This window comes from Corvus kubaryi, unplaced genomic scaffold, assembly GCF_017639235.1.
Source record: "Corvus kubaryi isolate FWS band 111438036 unplaced genomic scaffold, C.kubaryi_AGA036_p1.0 132, whole genome shotgun sequence".
Taxonomy (NCBI): Eukaryota; Metazoa; Chordata; class Aves; order Passeriformes; family Corvidae; genus Corvus; species Corvus kubaryi.
In genome coordinates this window covers 11,607,872-11,621,357 of record NW_024580666.1, presented here as the reverse complement: position 1 = coordinate 11,621,357, position 13,486 = coordinate 11,607,872, and the positions used below count along the sequence as shown (strand labels likewise).

Sequence of the window (13,486 nt, the reverse complement as noted above, 5' to 3'; positions counted from 1 at the left end):
ATGTCATTTATGCTTATCTGACAGACAACCAGAAACATATATAATTGGCCTTTATTCCTACAAATAACATCCACCTGGCATCAAAGATATTAAAAAAAACAGAAAAAAAACCCCATATCTGCACAAATTAGCTCCAGGTAATACGATTACTTTCGAAATATTATTACTGGGAAAAAAAAAAAACCTTTTTAAAAATACCCCAAAAACTTAGTAACTAAATCTGAATTATTGCTTTAAGAATTTAATTATCTAACATATTCCAGTAGTAACAAAAGAAACACTGTTAAAGTCTAAAAGACAAATACATTAGATAGAGATTTGTCTACCAAATACACAAGCTGAAACAAAAGCACCTGAAATAATTTTTCAAGCTAGATAGCGACTGGTTTGAAAATTAGCTATACAGAAAAAGAGGATTCAATTTTTCTATCATATGCAGCACAGTCATGTTCTGCAGCTGGAGAAACTGGAAGATTAATTTTCCTATTTTTCAGCTCTTCTAGGAGGTCAGAACATACAGCAACACACTGCAGCCTTACGCCATCTTGTACCATTCCATCTTGGATCTCATGACTGAGGCTGACTCCAAATTAATCTCCCTGCTATAGTTTTTCACTGAGGATGAATGACCCTTTGAACTTGTATGACCAGGTAGAATCTCCAATGTTTTTACAACTATCACCCCCACCTGCTTCCACCAGGCCATTTTCAACAAGAATAAAAGCTTTCTTTCCTTAGAAGATAACACTCTATGCTCTCAATTCAAGCTAAGATGCAGCAATTCTTTATGAGACAGTTAACCCTCTACATAAATTGAAGGATTAAATGAACCCATTTATGGTCTGAGGGAAAGAATACAGTGTCTTGATTAAAGAGAAATAAAAGTGGAAAGATCTCCCACAACATCTGTACAGAGTTCACACATGCAGAGATATCTCCAAGCATGCTGAGGAGGAAGAAACAGCTAATAAAGACAATCCCCAGAATCACAGACAAGATTATTCACCAAATTATCAGAGAGAAATACAATGTATTTGCTACAGGGATGTCACAAAGGTCCACCATTACCCTCCAGACAAAAATGTTTACTGTCAATATTACATAATACTTGCCTCACATCAAGGCATTTGGTTGCCATACGACTCAAAGATTTAATAAGTTTTCAACCTGCAGACTGCTACCTCTACGGCTTTCCTGTTTTGTGCACACCAAATCAGTGTGTATCTTTAAGTTCTAACAGTGGAAAATTCCAGCAGAATACAAACACCAACAACTGATACTATTCACACATGCATTGTGAAAGAAAGCTAATTTTGTGGAATTATCACAGATTTCTTCCATTCTTTTTTTTTATTAAAGACAGCAACATTTTTCCAAAGCAATAACCAATTGTGTTACTACAATGCATACATAACATACATATAATTTGAAAGTGTATGAATCCTTTCAGTAAAATTCCTTGAAAAGAGAAGTAGATATTCATTGAACTATGAACGACTTGGGATGACAAGGCATTGGCTACATTTAAACAATAACTACATTTAGGCAATCAAGGTCATTCTAATCCCTGAAATAACAACGAATACGTAAAATACTGTAACAGAGTGTCTCATATAAAGTAAGAGGCTACTATTCAAGAAACTAAGTTCCCTAGTCACTTCTCAAAAGTTCAGAATTAAACTCACATTCAGAGACTATTGTTTGTTTTAGCATTACTTCCTATAGAAAGAAAACCCAGCCATGCAAGGCTTCTGTGTATGCCCTGCAGCCCCTCGAGGGCTGCCTGTTGAAGTTTTATCCAATAAGCAGATAGGCAGTGTCCCAGCTGAGAGAGCAGCCATGGAAAAAATTCATATATTCTTACATATACAAAAATTCAAGGGCATTTCTAAATACAGGAAAAGCTTTCTCTGGAACTCAAAAACTATGTTGAAAACCAAGGAGAAAAGTGGCATGAAACAACTCCATTTCTCAGAGAAATGCCGGTCACAAAAAACTGTTTCATTGTAAACATAAAAATGTTTACAACTGTAAACATAAAAATGTTTACCTCTGACCTTAAAGATACCACCCACATTCACAAGAAGCAAAAGTGATTTGTTACTGTGACCTGTTTTTCAATTCTGGTTAACAGTTAAAAAGAGAAAGGCTTAGGAGATACTTTTTATATCACTGTGGTAAGAAACCAGTAGCACAAATTATTAAACTTTAAAAACATTTTCTATGTATCATATTAATTCAAAATTTGGGAGTCTTTATTACTAAAATAATCTCTAAGTTCCACTAATTTTACTTTCTTGAAAAGTTAAGATATTATCACTAAAATAATCAGAGACAACTTCTCTCAGCAAGTAAAATGCTTTGTGTTTCCCCTCTTAAACAGTATAGTGAGAAAAGTCATTTTATATCCTTTATCTGAACCATTTATATAGGAAACATAGTAGACAATTTCATTCATGAGGTTCAAAGTCCAAGAACTCAGAAGCTAAGAAAAGCCAGAAGAGTTTCCTGACCAGTTCTCTGTCTTCTCTCACATGTGGGACAAAAATGTTTATATTAATGCTGCTCTCCAACATCCTTTAAAATGTATAGTCCTACCATTTACTTACAGTACACCAATTAAGCTCGAAATTCCAGACAAAATTATTGGCTTCATTAAGGAAATTTTTGCTGCTTCTGTATCTAACACTTAAATGTTAGAGCACATGCACTTGATGCTCTATTCAAAACTTCATGAGTCACAACATAGAGAGCTTATATTCCACTTTTTTTAGAAGGATTCATAAGCTGAATAATATAGACCATCAGGCAAAATAAAGGTAATTTAATTCTGACACCTAAATTTTTAATTCACATAATGTGGAGTTATGGGGGAAAGTGGTGAAACTCTTAGGGTTTTTAGAAAACACCTACCTACCTAAATCTGAAATCTCCCCCACCTCTCTAAAATGGCAGCGGAACAAAATGTGTGCAGCTCCAGGAGTTGAGTGCAACAGCAAATTGTCTTGTGCTGCAAGAGGTCAGTTAAAGCTTGTGGTCCCTTTCAGGGCTTTGTTGACAATGGAGGAGTCAGTCAAACACACGAGGTTGGGTTTCATCATTCTTTTGAGATATACCAAACCTTTCAGTAACTTCCTATCACTGTCCTCAAGTCATGATTCAACTTCCTGTCTTCTTTAAAACTTCACAATTCAGCAGATATTTTACAAAGTCCTTGCAGCCCAGTTGTTTTGTTTATCAAAGCAGTAAGCAAACTAATAACCCATATTACAGTACCGAGATGTATCAGGTAGCAGGATGAGGAGCAGAAGATCCATCAGTAGTATGTAGCTAAAGATGTTAAAAAGATGCAGAAAAAAATAAAAGCAAACCACCAAAGTTATGGAGGAGGGTAACAAAAAAAACAAAACTAATCCCCCTCTCCCCACAAAAAAAGCAGCAAAAACCAAACACCTTTCAAGGTTAGTTCCAAACCATTAATTAAAGTGATTAAAGTGCAAACCACAATAAAAGCAAATTCAGACAAACAAATAGGCCAAGGCCCAGAGTTTAAGCTTTATGACACGAGCTCTGAGTTGGCTAAACTGGTGTCACTAGCATGGCACAAAGCATTCTCACAACCCCTACCATGTTCTGCTTGTAACACAACAGATCTGACCGAGGTTGATGGCCTGCTTTCCAAAAATACAATTGAAAGCAAAGTACATTTTGACAAACCGCAAAGGTCAGAACTGCAACTACTCTTACCTGAAATAGAGATAAGAAATCTGACTTTTGTCCAAATTAGGATTATTTTTCCAGTATCTAAGCATAAGCAACCCCTCTAAGAATCTACAGGAGCTGCAAGTACTTTGGGCATACTACAACAGTCAGGTTCTGTAAAACTTTCACAAACATGAGGACCTTTGTTGTTCATGAAAATCCTTCTCCCTACACATACAGGGAGCAGCTTAACCTAGGAAGTACCAGAATTTCAGAGAGATTTTTTCTCTTTTAATTAAAAGCTCCTCAGTAGCCTTTAGCCTTATCTTTTGTATATAAAAAGCAGAAGTACTTAGTGTTAACAGAACAGTAACAGTGGCTGCCTCATGGTCAACACCTTTACCCACACATCTAAAACTGTCCATCATCACACAGAATCATGCCACCTAAAATTCAGTGGCAACCACAACTTTTTATGGACATCATGAGACGTGGAAGCATGATCATACTATCCCTCTGGATCACATAAGGAGCTTGCACCAATGGAAATCAAACTACAAAGTCTAATAACTTGAACAGTGGTCCTAGACACCATGAAAGGAGATTCCCACTTATTCTTAAGATACCCTAGTGTGCAGCAACAGTTTCAGATGCAGGATGAATTGGGACAGAAAGTCAGACTCAGGTTTTCCCTCTTCAAAGCAGTTGCATACTCCACTGGAATGAGAAAAGCACACTATCTTTATCTAGACCATTCATTTTCAGCTCTGTTAATCTTCTGCAGAACAGCTTTAGAAGAAGGAATAGAAATCTTTTCACACTACAGAGCAGCCAAAAGGCTGGTGTTCAGGGTAGTCCTCATACAGAAAGGACAGAAGTGGAAAATTTCTGTGGCTATCTCACATTCTGAATGAGGGCTCTACCTAACAAGTTGTTATATCCTATATTTTTACATCACTGGGAAATGCAGCCTGTATTGCTAGCAGTCTGTGAAACTTGTACATGCAAATGACAAAGGAATTTTTAGCTACATACTTTTGTATTTAATACCATATTTCACTGAAGATACATTTTTTCCATCACATGGATGCTGGTCCAGATGTCCACCTATTATCTATGGCCCTAAATAAATAACAGTGACAACAATCTACTTCACTCACACACACTTGGGAATCCATTTTAAGGGCAAAAGAGCATTTAAAACATCGAGTGTAAGGAACCCACTCTTTCATAGTTGCATCTCACTTCTATTTGGTAGCACCCATACTATTTAATGAGGTACATTCAACTGAGATTGTCAAACAGTATCAGCTACAGAAAGATAGTCTTTCATAGCCAGGAAAAGAGATCCAATCAGTGAAACAGAAAGCAAGGTTTATTCTACAGACAAGCCAGCACAACACAACAAACAAGAAGGCAAGGCGTGGAGGAACAGAACTTCCTTCTCCTTGTTTAAAGATTGGGGGATCTTGAGTCAGGTAGTGTCCAAGGGGAAATCTTTCTGAGTACCTCTAATTAAGCAGTCTCTCCTGGAACACACTCCAGTAGCAGAACCTAGATCAGTGAAGCTCTAAGCACTATGTACCCACTGATCCCCCATGTGGCCTGGCTGCCCCTCCAAGGTCTTAGGACCCACTGCAGAGAGTAATCCAAGCTCTGCATTTCAGAAAGTGAGAATGCAAAACACAGCTTATTGAAAATATTTCCTTCCCCATTTTCCCTGGCAGGAGGCCCAATAAGAACAGAGTAAATTAATTATCTTCTTTACGGCTTAGAGTCTATCCACACATGGGAAACAGGAGACATGGTTGTGCTCAAAGTACTGTCAAATACACAGGGTAAACACACCTGTAGATAGAGTATTATCTCCAGCTAATCTTAAAAAATTACTGTAACATTTTGTTTCCACTAAACCAGAAGGCGAAACATTAAATAAATTTCTAAATTCACAGTCCTTTTAAGTCCAAGGGCGCTTTTAAGAAGGCACATACCAAAATGCTGCACAACTTGCACACTGACCAGAATAGGAACAGAATTTTGACTGCACAGGCAAAGCTGCTTAGCCATCCTTTTCACAAAGTCCTGACTCGTCACAGTAAAACCTTTCTACAGGACTACACCAGTTCTGACAAAGCTTACTCTACAAGCAAATTTTCTCATTTTGGGTCAAAATGAGAGAGACTCTTAATTATTCATGATTAAAATTGCGAAGTTCTTTTTTTCCTCCTACACCTACACTCTAATCATCTGCAGACAGAAACAGCTCACTATCCCAACCAGCAAATATGATGGAGAATATTTTAATTGCAGTTTTTAGGCAGACACGGCTTTGTCCTGATGCACACTCGAAGATGTTTGGTTGGGGTTGTGGTGGTTTTTTAAAAATAATGTTGCCAGCAACAGAAAATCATCTTGCACTTAGCCCTAAACTATCTGATTCTGCTAATATTCTGTCCTAACCCAACAAAGATTAATTAACTGGGAGCAGATATTTAACTCAATGGGACTCCTCACTGTACATTGTATTCAGCTTGCACGTAAAAAAACTGGGCCTTACATTGAGCATCAGTGTATAAATTCTCACACGCAGGATCTAAGATAAAATTTTCACTGTCTGTATGAAGTAATGTGCTCTATCAGATTTACACTCAAAGCCCTTAAGATAGCTATCTCCAGAGCAAGGTCAAATTTCTGCAGAGCCAGGAGTATAGAAGCCTGGCTGCAAAAGCTAGTTATGCTTCAAAGTTCAACCATGAACAAAAGTCATGTACATGCACACCGACTTTTTTTCTCCTGTTCTGACATAAGTTTAAAGACACACTATAAATAAAATGGAAAAAAAAAAAAGTATTAGTCCAATTAAAAAAAAAAAAGACGAGAGGATACATACTTTTCAATGCTGATACATAGAACTTCAGTTCCTTTTTTTCCCCATCAAACAACATTTAAAACATTGCAGATTCCAAAAGCACTTATTTTTGTAATACACAGGACACCTGAGTCAGTACTGATATAACAACTTCCATTCACTGTCTTCTTCTGATCATCACTGGATTAGACAGCAACTCAGACCAGTACTGGTGGAGAATATAGACTCTCTTATCCCTGCAGTAAGGGAGCACAGAATATTTACATTTACATCAAGTATTTTCCCAAGTAACTAGATTTTTTGCACAAAATAATGCCAAAGGCCTATGGCTAATAATTTATTACTTCTCAGCATTACTTACTACTAACCAGTAGCTCTAAGAGGAGGAAAGTCAGTGTTTCAGAGTGCATTGATCAGCACTGGTTTTGCCTCTGTTTTCCACTAAAGAGAGAACAGGGAGGGGAAGGAATAAAAAAAGCCACAAGGCTTTTACACATAACTTAGTGACTCGTACCTCTGAATGCACAAACCAACTATTCTAGAGCCAGTCTCCTCAGGCTGACCAAAATTCCAGCTTGGAAGACTTCCCCAGAACAGGTTTCACCCAAACCGGTATCCCTGCACAAACAGCTTCTGTTCAGTGAATCCAGCGAGAATTCCTTACTTGCCCAGTTCCCACCAGCTCCTGAAAGAACATCCGTCTGAAAAGCTGCCTACCCTGTTTTTGGAGCTCCACATAGCTCATCCTGGAAGGCACACCTTCTGTAATCAAAAACCTTTGCCCTGCTGACACTTGTCTCTGTTTCTCTATTTTATTAAAACTCCTAATCTAATAGCTGATTACCAACCCAAAGGGATTCTGAGGGCATTAAAACCCATTACTGATGCCAAAACCAGTCAACATTACAGCTTGTAACTGCCCTGTCCTCCAGCACTTACTGAGGCAAAGCCAGGAGAGACAGAATTCCTTTAATCAGAAGGAACAAAAAAAGAAGGCAAGCTTGACCACTGTTTTGGAGACAACTTGGGACCAAACATGCTTCAGAAACATTTGGAGTAGCCTACTATGTTCTCAACCTATTTAAGGAATGCAGACTGCTTTGGAGAAGGAAAAACAATCACCTACTCAAGACTCCTACAAACTACTGTTTTAGCACACTTACCAGAAAACGTCAAGATTAATTAAGAATAAAACTACTCAAGAAAAAACAAGAGCTCAGACACTGTAAAGTGTCTGACTGGAATCTCATTTCCAACAATGTTTTCCAGAGTACCATTCTATGTACTGTTTTCAGCAATACAGAACATCCTTGAGGAAAAATGCAGATTTAATACCTTTGGTAATCTCAAATGCTAAAACTAATCACTTTATCCACTATCTGCATTCACCACATGAACTCAAGACCATCAGAACCTTACACAACTCCTCTTACAGGTCAGTATCATACACATCCAAGTTAAATAACACAAATACAGCCACTGATTATACATCGCACTAAGAAGAAAAGAAAAATACCATATATCTGTGTGATTTACTTAACAATATGCACAGATTCTTTTTCATGGTTTAAATTTTTAACTACAGACCACTTAAACTCTGAAAAAAATTACTAACATCTACTATTTATACCTTCACTGCCAGAGAAAATGGCTCTCATCCAAAACTATTCTACAGCAGCTTATAGCAAGATTATTGGGTGTTTATAACAAAAACCCACACACTTTACAAACCTAAGATTTTTTAAAACTGCCAACCTATTGCACTTGGCAGATTACGAAAAGAATGTTTCACAGAAGACAGAGCATGAGAGACTATGTGCCCTATATATACACAAAAGGAAGCAATGTTAGGGGAGCAGCACCTGGACAGAAATGTCTATATACAGCATTCTTTGCTTGGCTTTACCTGCAAGCAAGATTTTTTTCATATTCCTTCAATGGAATTTAAAGTCAGAAGCAGAACAAGTTAGCCACATCCGTGCTAAACAAATACTTGTATTTAACTTGCATAGTTTTCTTGGTGATGCAGCAACCAAGAAAGAATTTTTTAGGTAACATGTGGCTTACATCCCTGTCATAAACAAGGCAAACTGAGTTCCTCAGAGTCCAAAGTGTTACATGAATGGTTAAAGAGACAGAAAAGGCCAATAGTTTCCAGAGTATTTTATCTTAATATTTTCCAGAAGAAAATTTCATGAGAGATAATAAAAATTATCTTTCCAAATCTTTTAAAAATTAGAAATATGTCAAGATAGGTTCTTAAATCCACGTTACAGACTAATGAATAGCAGTTAGCTTTGCAAAGCCATATACCTCAAAGCCTTCTGAAATTGTCTGGAGTTCCAGATGCTTATTGTTTGCATGCCTGTACATGACAAAAGCAAAAGGCCATGAAAACCGGCAAAAGAAAGTATCCAGAGCAACTTTTATTTAAGTGAGCTTAAGGACTTGAAGAGCTAAATTTCTGATGCTTTGATCTGAAAATTTTAATTCTCACAATAAGCAGACTGAGCCAGATTTTGCTTCACGTTGCCTTTTCAAATTCAGTCTGTGTAGACTCTAGCAAAGTTTGTGAACCCTTTTCCAGAACCTCGATGTATCAGTCAACACTTTACATACAGTCAGCTTTCCATTTTCATCCAGGGCAATAATTAAAGGCCAGTTTCTTTTGGGGTTGATTTTATTCACCAGGAGAGGCTGAAGTAGGCGACAGGTTTTTGTATCAATAGCTTAAGATCATTCAGCTACAGTGGGAAAAAACTGTCTGCAACAAAAAACCCCAAAGCTATGAGTTTCTAAATGTTTCTTTCAAAAGTAATGTAACTATTTTTAACACAGGAATTTATTCAACTTGCCTAGTACAGTGTTTTAATTCAGAAATCAATTATTTCAAGAGGAAAAAGCAAAAACAATAATAAAAGAAGGAATGTACTGTGTACCATGAGTCTTTATATTCTGCTGTATCAAAAATATATTTGAGTGGTATGAAGCTGCTTTTTAAACCTGGACAATAAATATCCCATTACAAGCACATCCATCTTCTTTCCTACAAAAACATACTGCTGTACATAACTTGCCATCTGAAATTGTCAAAAACAATTTTTAAGAATGGGTTTTTTTTAAAGAATATTTCCTTCTCTATTACTATAAATTTATTGGAAGGCACCAGGAAAGAGTTGGTAAGAACTTGGGACCTTTGCATCAAGTATAGCTACTGTCTTCTGAAGACTGGTATTTATGTCCAGAAAATTAAGCATGCAACAAAACAGAACGAAAACAAATTTTGGAATAAACATAAGGACGAGGAACATTACAGATTAATTATTTCTCTTCTGAAAAACAAAAAACATAAAAAAGAGTAAACTCGAAGTTCTGTATTTTCTCTCAGTTTAATACTTTACAGTACAAAATATACAGTTATGTGGCATAAGATAGATATCTCTATTCTGTTTTTCAATCCAAATCCTATCCAATTTATACTCAAGATATTTTAGCATTTGCATTACATTCCCTTTTATACTGCTTGTATTTTATTTTCTTCGTTGGAGCATCAGAACTGCTTGAGTAACCCTCTCTAATTTGTTGCTAACACACATTAAAGCCCTATCAACTAAACACTGAGGAACACACCAGCAGAGAACAGCCTTCTTCCTATCTATTCTCTGTTATTGCATTGTACTACCCAAACAGTACCAAAGTGGTGCTGTGTAGGCCCAAGAGGGCAGTAAAGCAAGAGAAAATAAGGCACTTGAGTGAGGGATTACCCTGGACTATGGCCCCAGTTTTGCCAACAACAGATTAGCAAATATGGAGTGAACTCAGGGCAACACTACTAAACGAAGTCTTGCAAATACTTATGTTCAAATTACCGTAAGACTATAAAAAAATTCATAAGAAAGAGCAGAAATAATTAACTTGCTTTGTGAGAACACCTTTTAGTTAAGAGTTCACTCTCTCACTTCACCAATTCACTGTGCTAAGGAGAGTCAGAAATTGTAATCTACTCACAGAACAATAAGGACCAGTTACCATTTCTTCAAACCATCCCTCTCCAAGAGTAACCCAAGGTTACTGACTAACTTCACAATCTAGGATCAAAGAAGTTAACAGCATAATATAAGTTAATACATATCTTTTTTTTAGATTTCAGTATGTCAAGTTTTTATGAAGCTTAGAATCATCCATCACATCTCCTGAATCCAAGCAAACACTTTGATACCGCATACATGCGGTGCAACAAAGTGATGCTCATGAAACCCCTGGAAACAACACAGTGCTTCTCCCTAACTACTCCATACCCTTGCAGCTTTCCAGGGAGCTAGCTAATGCAGATATGTCTGTATAACACTACACTGTTATCACTTATACTTTTAAGTATTAAGGCTTAATTTCCTAAAGTTTAACTTTAAAAAAAAATACTTAAATCTCAAAACTTGGCATATAGGGAATACATGCCTGATTAAGCATACAACAGGTGAAACTACTTTGAGTAAAAGCTCAGTTCCAAACACAGTGCAATGCCACAAACCCAAGGAATATCAAATAGGAAGTGAAGACTCCATTCAAGTACTGTTTAACACTTCAAAAAAACAAGCATTTTGAAAAAGCTGAAATTGTCTTTCCCAAGTTACACATAAAACTGTGAGTTACGACTACTGTCTTATTGCAGAAGACTCAAAAAATACCTGCACATTCTCCAGTGATTTAAAGTCTTCCAGCCAAGCTAAGTAATTTATTTCATAATTGCACCAAAGATTCTATATTTTCTACAGTCCAAAGATGTATCTATTAGCACAAACAAAAACTAGAAACAGAACTATTTCTATTTTTTCCACCCAGAGCAGAAATGCAGATGCATTATTCCTCGAGTACCTGTGCAGACAGCAACTCTCCAAGACAGGAGGCCTGCAATAGGCATTTTTTAACTACAGGTGTATTAACAGGATGGACATGGCATAAACATTCCTGGCCTGCAGGAAAGAGGGGTTGGGACTTCACAGTGAAAGGGCACAAGAATTTTTTAAGGGGAAGTCAGTTTCCCTGACTAAAGCATATTCTGCGACCAACTTCTTTAACGCAGTAACCTACTCCACAGGAAAAAAAAAATTGTGTTCCAAACTAAGATGATTTTGAAAACATGGGAAGACAAAAATAAAGAGAGGTCAGAAAGACACAGCTGAAGTACCTCACATCACAGAAGCATCATCCTCTTGCACCTCTCAAAACCCCGTTGCTTTGCAAAGGCTTTTTTCTTAAGCAAACGGGTTGGCATGGGCTAGTTGTTTTCTAAGAGAAGTGGCATCATTAGGGAAAGAGAGTATAAAAAGCAGCTCGAAGAACAATGAAAGCGAGTGAAGTTTGCGGATTTGGTAATTCTTTTTGTTAAAGTCAAGTTCCTAAGTGCTGCCTGTCACAGAAAGGAGCCTCTCTCGGTCGCCCCTTCAGGAGCTCTTGGCGCACCCTCACTTCACCCGGGTTGTTACCCGGGGCTTCTCCACCGCACAAATGCCAGCACCGGCTGCCCAAATCGGCACCTCCGGACACCCGCCCCGCCGGAGACGGGGATACCCAAGACTCAACTGAAGGCGGGTTTCACGGCGGGGTAAAGGGAAATCAGCCCAGTTCCGCCGTCCCCCATAATAGCACCAGTAGGCGCGGGGCGCATTCGGGCAGCGGCCCAGGGCAGGAGCGGGGGAGCCCGGCGGGCCCCGCTGCCGCGACTGGCGGAGACGAGAGGCCGGCCTGGGCCCCCTCTTGTCACGGCGGGGGCTGGGCAGCGCCTCGCCGGCCCTGGCCCGGCGCTCTTCCCGCCCGCCCGCCCGCCTCGCAGGCCGCGCCGCGGCCCCGGTGCCTCCGCAGGGCCTGGCACCGCCGCGGGCTCGGGGAGCCCAGCAAACAAAGGGAGCGGAGGCCGGGGCCGCGGCTCAGGAAGAGGGCGGCGGGCAAGCGGCGAACCGCACCGGCTCCATCCACCGGCTTCCCCTCCACCGCACCGGCTCTCCGCGGCCAGCGGTGAAGGGAGGGGGGAGCCGGGCCGCGGTGCGCCCGTTGCCCCGGGGACGCTCACCCAGCGGAGGCCGCGGCGTCCCGCTCCCGGCGCGGGCCTCTTCCCGGGCACCTCGGCGGCGCGGCCCGGTCTGCGCCGGCACTTGGGCTCGGCGGGGAGCAGCCTCCGGGGCTGGCGGAGCGGCACTCACCGAGGAGGAGGAGAAGGAGGAGCTGGCTCTGCTGTTGCTTTCGCGGGGCCCGGCTCGGCTTCGGCTCTGGCTCCCTCCCTCGCCGTGCCGCCGCCTCCCTGTTCCTGGCGCCGCCGCCGCCGCTTCCTCCGCCTCCTCTGCCCCCACCCCTCCGTCCTCGGAGGGGCGCACGGGGGCGGCGAGCCTGCGATGGTCGCCGCCTGCCGCAGGCACGGCTACGGCTGCGGCACCCGCGCACAGCCCGGCGGCGGCAGGAGGGCCGCGGGCATCCCCGCTCCGTCCCTCCGCCTGCCCGGCCGCCCCCGCCGCCCGGCGGACTGCACCAGCCCTCCGCGGCCCGCCTGCCCCGTAGAAGCCGAGCCCCTTCCCTTACTCGGGTCTGGGCGCCTTGCTCCGTGCTCGTTCCCGCTTGGCGGCCGTGGGAAACCCGCGGGGGGCGGCCGGGAGCCGCGCTGGAATGGAGGCAGGGAGACGGTCGGGCTTCGCTAGCCCCGGCCCTTTCCTCGCTCCTCCACCCGCTCCGGTGTGTGACCGCTCCGCTGGGCTACAGGAGCTCATCAGTGAAGTTCACAGGGAGCTAATTCCGGCGCCCGGCCGGAGGGGTCCCTTCAGCCGCCCCCCTCTGCCCCGCCGCGAGCTGCTGGCCGTGGGCGCTCCCCCGGAGACCAGCGCTGCGCTGGAGAGAGAGCGAGAGAGGGAAGGAGGTGGTTTCTCCTCC

At 41.3% G+C, this 13,486-nt stretch overlaps 1 protein-coding gene across 10 annotated transcripts in view; it reads right to left on the bottom strand.

The window, feature by feature from the left end:
• SOCS6 (suppressor of cytokine signaling 6) overlaps positions 1 to 13,220 on the bottom strand; it is a 125,150-nt gene extending 111,930 nt beyond the window's left edge. For 4 of the 10 annotated variants that reach the window (XR_006016738.1, XR_006016741.1, XR_006016737.1 and 1 more), the window contains exon 1: positions 12,769 to 12,847. The gene's annotated coding sequence lies outside the window, so the exon portion shown is untranslated. Of the gene's footprint in view, positions 1 to 12,638; positions 12,715 to 12,768; positions 12,853 to 13,141 lie in introns of those variants that run through there. The other 6 variants (XR_006016742.1, XM_042032547.1, XM_042032517.1 and 3 more) reach the window with 6 other exon arrangements.
• Positions 13,221 to 13,486: the final 266 nt, after the last annotated feature.